Raw genomic sequence first — 6,488 nt, forward strand, 5'->3', positions numbered from 1 at the left:
CTCCATCCATTACCTACCCAATACCTACCTTGGTTCAACTTTCTTTGCTTTTCTCGGACGTCCCCCTTCCCCTCCCCGAGGAGCGATGGCAGACTCAGTCAAGGTCACCTCTCTAAACGTTAAGGGACTGAACTCCTCTGAAAAACGGTGGATCCTCCTGTGAGAACTGAAGACTTCCTGTACTGATGTGGCCTTTATACAAGAAACACATTTTAAAAATACTAGCCCCCCCTTTCTACGGTCAAGATCCTTCCCTAAGGTCTACCACTCTACTAACCCCTCCTCTAAGACCAAGGGAATCTCCATTCTGATCTCTAGCAGGCTCCCCTCGGTTCTCCAGGATTCTCTGGTGGACCCTGGGGGCCGATATCTTTTTCTTAGGGGCCACATTGGAGAGCTCCTTTTTACATTTGCCACTGTGTACGCTCCCAATGATCACCAAGACACATTCCTCAGAACTACCCTGCACAGATGATGTGACTTTCGGGAGGGCCAGTTGATATTAGGTGGGGACTTTAATGTCCCCTTTCGCCATCGGTTGACACTTCTGCCTCTTGCTCCTCGCTCCTCATTTACTCTAGAAAGCGGATTACTAAGTGCTTACTGAATGACCAATTAGTTGATATCTGGTGTCTGCAACACTCCGGGGAAAGGGACTACTCTTTTTGCTCTTCCCCTCACAAATCATACTTGAGGATAGACTTCTTCTTGATTCCACATGACCAACTGCACTTGGTGAGCTCTTCCTCCATCGGCCATATTACTTGGTCTGACCACGCTCCTGTAGCCCTTACCTACACCCTCTCTAGGAACCCCTCACCTAGGACTCTATTCTGGCACCTTAATGAGAGCCTCCTCCAGATACCGGAAGTTTTAGCAGATGTGACCAGGGAATTGGACCTTTATTTCCAAGAAAACTAAACGCAGGACTGCGACCCGGGGATAATTTGGGAGGCTCACAAGTCAGTACTCCGCAGGGTACTTATCAGGCACGGGGCACGCATCAAACGAACACGGAAGGAACAAATTGCTAATCTGTTTTGTGAACTTGCCTCTGTGGAAGCGAAACATAAACATGCCCCCTCACGGACCTTAGAGATTGAATTGGGGACACTCCGTACCCAGATTACTGACCTACTCCATTATAAAGCGAAAGCAGTACTCCAGTTTTGTCGTAAACTGATGTAGGAATCAGGGGACAAATGCGGAAAAATCTTTGCCAGGTTAGTAAAGGAGTGGAAATCTGCCTCTTACATACAACAGTTGATAGATGAGAATGGCCAGAGGGGCTCTACCCCAACCCAGATAGCCAAAGTCTTTGAAAAATGCTACTCTGATCTCTACAACCTGCCCGATTCAGGGTCCGGACAGGACAATATAGACAGATATGTAACCGGTTCTGGTCTACCAACCCGATCACACTGGAAGAAGTCCAGATGGCCGTGGGACCCCCGAAGGTGGGTAAGGCTCCGGGCCCTGACGGATATACCGCACAATACTATAAGACCTTCCTCCCTATTCTCGGCCCGCGCTTGGTGAATTTATTGAATACTCTGAGCTTGAATGGGGATTTTCCTGAGCATACCCTTAGAGCCCACATCTCGTTGATACCTAAGGAGGGCAAAGACCCGGGCCTATGTGGGAGCTACAGACCCATTTCCCTCCTAAATTCGGTCCTAAAACGATTCTCTAAAATCCTCGCCACGTGATTGGCACAGCACTTGCAGTCCCTTATACATATTGACCAGTTAGGTTTTATTCCCACCAGGGAAGATAGGGACAACACCATTAAGGTGCTTACCCTGGTCCATAAAGCAAAGTCATCTGGGACCCCTTGTCTTTTCGTGAGTACTGATGCCGAGAAGGCTTTTGATCGGGTCAAATGGACATTCATGTTCTCGGTCCTTCGCCATATAGGTCTGAGTGAACGGATGTTGGCATGGATAAGTAAGATATACTCACGCCCTTCAGCTCAACTCAAAGCGAATGGGGTGCTCTCATCTCCCCTTGACATCGGGAATGGGACCAGACAGGGTTGCCCCCTGTCGCCCCAGTTATTTGCACTGTCATTGGAACCCTTTCTCTCCACAATTCGACAAAACTCAGACATAACGCGACTCCAAATCGGTACTATTGACATCTGCCTACGTAGATGACATGCTGTTCTCGTTGACGAATCCCAGAGTTTCCTTGCCAAATCTCCTTCGGGAATTCCAGATATACGGGATACTTCTTGAAATCAGAGGCCATGGGGGTCGAAGTCCGCCCGCAAACGTTACTAGACTTGTAGTCCAATTTTCTATTTAAATGGACCCATACAGCCCTTAAGTACTTAGGTACTTACATTCCACAGGACAACACGCGTACGTTTATGTTGAACTTCCCCCCACCCCTTGTCACTAAGATCCGCAGTTTGCTTCACGGGTGGCATTCTGGCCTCCATTCCTGGTTCAGGAGATGCAATCTCATTAAAATGAACATACTCCCTAAATTTACCTATCTTTTCCAAGCTCTCCCGATCCAGATTCCAGTCCCGTTTTTTAAGCAAGCTCAATCCCTGCTCACTCAATTTAACTGGGCCCACAAAAATCCCAGACTTAAGTGGTCACAGCTGACATTGTCTAAACAACAGGGAGGGTTGGTTCTCCCTGACTTGCGATGCTACTACCTGGCCTCCCATCTGGGGCGTGTATTGGACTGGAATGGAAACAAACTTTCTAAGCTCTGGGTGCTACTAGGACAATCTCACTCCCAAATTCCGCTAAGAAGCACCATGTGGTGCTATAAGGATTTACCCACAGAATTGACGTCACATCCCACTATAGGGGCTTCATTGAAAGTCAGTCACCTGATCGCTACCCAAAACACACTCACGTCTTTGACTTCCCCCCTATTCCCTATACGTGGCCATCCGAACTTGGAACCGGGGACCCACTTAGAAATTCCAACCTAGACCATGCGTCTAAATTCGTCATTGATGGAAAATGACCTTCTTTCTCAACCCTAACAGATCCGACAGGGCTTTTCCAAATGCCTTTTTGGAGAGCGGCGCAACAACATCATTTTTTCCATTCCATCCCCAATACTCAAACTTTCGCACGCCCTCAGACGGAGTTTGAGGCTCTATGCAGGAGCGAAGGCCCTTTGGTCCACATTCTCTCTCAAACAGATCACCCACACTTAACCTGCCTGTCCAACTGGGAAAAGGACCTTAATTGCTCGTTTTCCCCAGCACAGAGACAACGCATTATCACTTTGGCTCTCAAAACCTCGCTGTGCACGAAGATACAGGAGACAAATTTTAAACTTCTCACCAGGTGGTATTTGACACCATCAAAGCTGCATAAATAATTCCCCTCTTCCTCGAACATATGCTGGAGGTGTGGAGAAGAAGAGGGCACGTTGATCCACATTTTTTGGTCCTGCCCCAGCTTGGTGGACTTCTGGACAGAGATCCGATGCATAACACAAAAATTCACAGACTTCTCCATCCCGGAAGAGGCTGCATTTTTTCTCTTGCACCATTGACAGATTCCCATTAAGAAGTACAAAAAAATAAATTTTACGGCATGTGATAAATGCGGCGAAATCCTGCATCCCTCTCTATTGGAAAAAATGTTCCCCCCCTTTCATTACTCACTGGCTTAGGAAAATAGAGGACATTAAAAAAAATGGAGGACTTGATCCTCACATCACAAGGTAAACAAGAATTTTTTAAACAAACCTGGGACATCTGGAATACCTTTATATTCTCGCTGGAAGGATGTCGCCTGCTATCACCTTAATGCTCTGAGCTTTCCTTGACTGGCCCCTTGGACAGTGGCTGCCATTGTGTCTCGTCCCCTCTTCTCCTTTCCTGATCTTTCACCCCTTCTCTTTTCTGCCTTCCTCCCCTATCTCTCACCCCCTCCACCCACTCTCTCTTTTGGAAAAAGTGGAAAATTGGGAATGACGGCCCCACCCCCCCCTCTGGATGGATTATGCCAGAGGGACCTGGGGTTTGTGTGACCCTGGATCTTGGTACAGTACTTTATCCGTGCCTTGAATCATTATGATTGATGGAAGGCAGACTCACAGTTGCGAATATACCTGTATCAAGTATTGTTCAGCTGCTTTTTGCTCTGTATTTCTCTGTTGCATTATGTACTCGGGGGACCGTCTTCCCCTGTTTGGAGAAAAAATTATATTTGAAAAAAAAAAAGAAGCCTACGACACCTGGTATTCCCAGGCGGTCTCCCATCCAGGCATTAACCAGGCCCGACCCTGCTTAGCCTCCAAGATCAGATGAGATGGAACAGATTCAGGGGGATGTGGCCGTAGCCAATAACTTCAGGCACTCTCAACTCTCTTGACAAACGCCAAGATGGTCACCTTGGGAAAGAAACAAAAAAAAAACAAGTCAACACCAACAACATAAAAAGAAGTCTACAGCACCTAGTATTCCCAGGTGGTCTCTCATCCAGGTATTAACAAGGCCCGACCCTGTTTAGTCTCTGAGATCAGACGAGATCTGGTGCTTTCAGGGTTATGTGGCCATAGGCAAGCTCTTCAGGCACTCTCAACCCTCTTGACAAACACCAAGATGGTCACCTTGGTAAACAAACAAAACAAAAACAAGTCAACGCCAACAACATAAAAAGAAGCCTACAGCACCTAGTATTCCCAGGTTGTCTCCAATCCAGGTACTAGCAAGGCCCAACCCTGTTTAGCCTCTGAGATCAGAGGAGATCGGGCGCTTTCAGGGTTATGTGCCCATATGCAATCTCTTTGGGCACTCTCAACCCTCTTGACAAATGCCAAGATAGTCACCTTGAGATACAAGCGAAAAAAGACAGGTCAATGTCAACAACATAAAAAGAAGAATACGGCACCTGGTATTCCAACACCATCTCCCATCCAGGTACTAACTAGGCCCAACCCTTCTTAGCCTCAGAGATAAGAAGAGCTAGGGCTTTTTCAGGGTGATGCTGCTGTAAGCGATCTCTTTGGGCACTCTCAACCCTCTTGACAAATGCCAAGATGGTCACCTTGGGAAACAAGCGGAAAAAAACAAACGAATCAACGCCAACAACATAAAAAGAAGCCTACAATAACTGGTATTCCCAGGTGGTCTCCCATCCAGGTACTAACCAGGCCTGACTATTCTTAGCCTCCAAGATCAGACAAGATTGGGTGCTTTCAGAGTGATGTGGCCATAGGCAATCTCTTCAGGCACTCTCAACCCTCTTGACAAACACCAAGATGATGACCTTGGGAAACAAGCTAAAAAAAACAGGTCAACGCCAACAACATAAAAAGAAGCCTACGACACCTGGTATTCCCAGGCGGTCTCCCATCCGCGTACTAACAAGGCCTGACTCTTCTTAGCCTCCAACATCAAATGAGATCGGGTGCTTTCAGGGTGATGTGCCCGTAGGCAATCCCTTCAGGCACTTTCAACCCTCTTGACAAACGCCAAGATGGTCACCTTGGGAATCAAGCAACAACTTAAAAAAAAAGCCTATGGCATTGAGAAATCCCAGGCGGTCTCCCATCCAGGTACTAACCAGGTCCCAACCCTGCTTAGCCTCTGAGATCAAATGAGATTGGGCTCCTTCAGGGTGATGCAGCCATAGTAGATTTTTTTCAGGCACGCTCAACCCTCTTGACAAACGCCAAGATGGTCACCTTGGGAAGCAAACAAAAAATCAAGTCAACGCCAACAACATAAAAAGAAGCCTACAGCACCTAGTATTCCCAGGCGGTCTCCCATCCAGGTATTAACAAGGCACGACCCTTTCTAGCCTCTGAGATCAGAGGAGATTGGGTGCTTTCAGGGTGATGTGCCCATAGGCAATCTCTTTGGGCACTCTCATCCCCCTTGAAAAATGCCAAGATAGTCACCCTGGGAAACAAGCGAAAAAAAACAGGTCAACGCCAACAACATGAAAAGAAGAATACGGCACCTGGTATTCCAAGGCCGTCTCCCATTCAAGTACTAACTAGGCCCAACCCTTCTTAGCCTCCGAGATCAGAAGAGATAGGGTGCTTTCAGGGTGATGCTGCTGTAAGCGATCTCTTTAAGCACTCTCTACCCTCTTGACAAATGCCAAGATGATCACTTTGGGAAACAAGCGAAAAAAAACAGGTCAACACCAACAACATAAAAAGAAGCCTGCGGCATCTGGAAAACCCAGGCGGTCTCCCATCCAGGTACAAACCAGGCCCAACCCTGCTTAGCCTCTGAGACCAGACGAGATTGGGTGCTTTAAGGGCGTTGTGGCCGTAGGCAATTTCTTTGTGCACTCTCAACCCTCTTGACAAATGGCAAGATGGTCACCTTGGGAAAAAAGGGAAAAAACACAGGTCAACGCCGACAACATAATGAGAAGCCTACGGCACCTGGTATTCCCAGGCTGTCTCCCGTCCAGGTACTAACCAGGCCCATCGCTGCTTAGCCTCCAAGATCAGATGAGATTGGGCTCTCTCAGGGTGATTTGGCCGTAGGC

The 6,488-nt window shown here is 47.6% G+C and overlaps 6 pseudogenes; all 6 read right to left on the minus strand.

Moving 5' to 3' along the window:
- Positions 1–4,203: 4,203 nt before the first annotated feature.
- Positions 4,204–4,322, minus strand: LOC143999236 (5S ribosomal RNA; annotated as a pseudogene).
- A 100-nt stretch (positions 4,323–4,422) lies between these two features.
- Positions 4,423–4,541, minus strand: LOC143999355 (5S ribosomal RNA; annotated as a pseudogene).
- Positions 4,542–4,641: 100 nt separating this feature from the next.
- On the minus strand, positions 4,642–4,760 carry LOC143999009 (5S ribosomal RNA; annotated as a pseudogene).
- A 321-nt stretch (positions 4,761–5,081) lies between these two features.
- On the minus strand, positions 5,082–5,200 carry LOC143998876 (5S ribosomal RNA; annotated as a pseudogene).
- A 99-nt stretch (positions 5,201–5,299) lies between these two features.
- Positions 5,300–5,418, minus strand: LOC143999527 (5S ribosomal RNA; annotated as a pseudogene).
- Positions 5,419–6,369: 951 nt separating this feature from the next.
- On the minus strand, positions 6,370–6,488 carry LOC144000034 (5S ribosomal RNA; annotated as a pseudogene).

The sequence above is a fragment of the Lithobates pipiens genome, unplaced genomic scaffold (assembly GCF_037356315.1).
Source record: "Lithobates pipiens isolate NorthernLeopardFrog02 unplaced genomic scaffold, aLitPip1_a1.2 Scaffold_19, whole genome shotgun sequence".
NCBI lineage: Eukaryota > Metazoa > Chordata > Amphibia > Anura > Ranidae > Lithobates > Lithobates pipiens.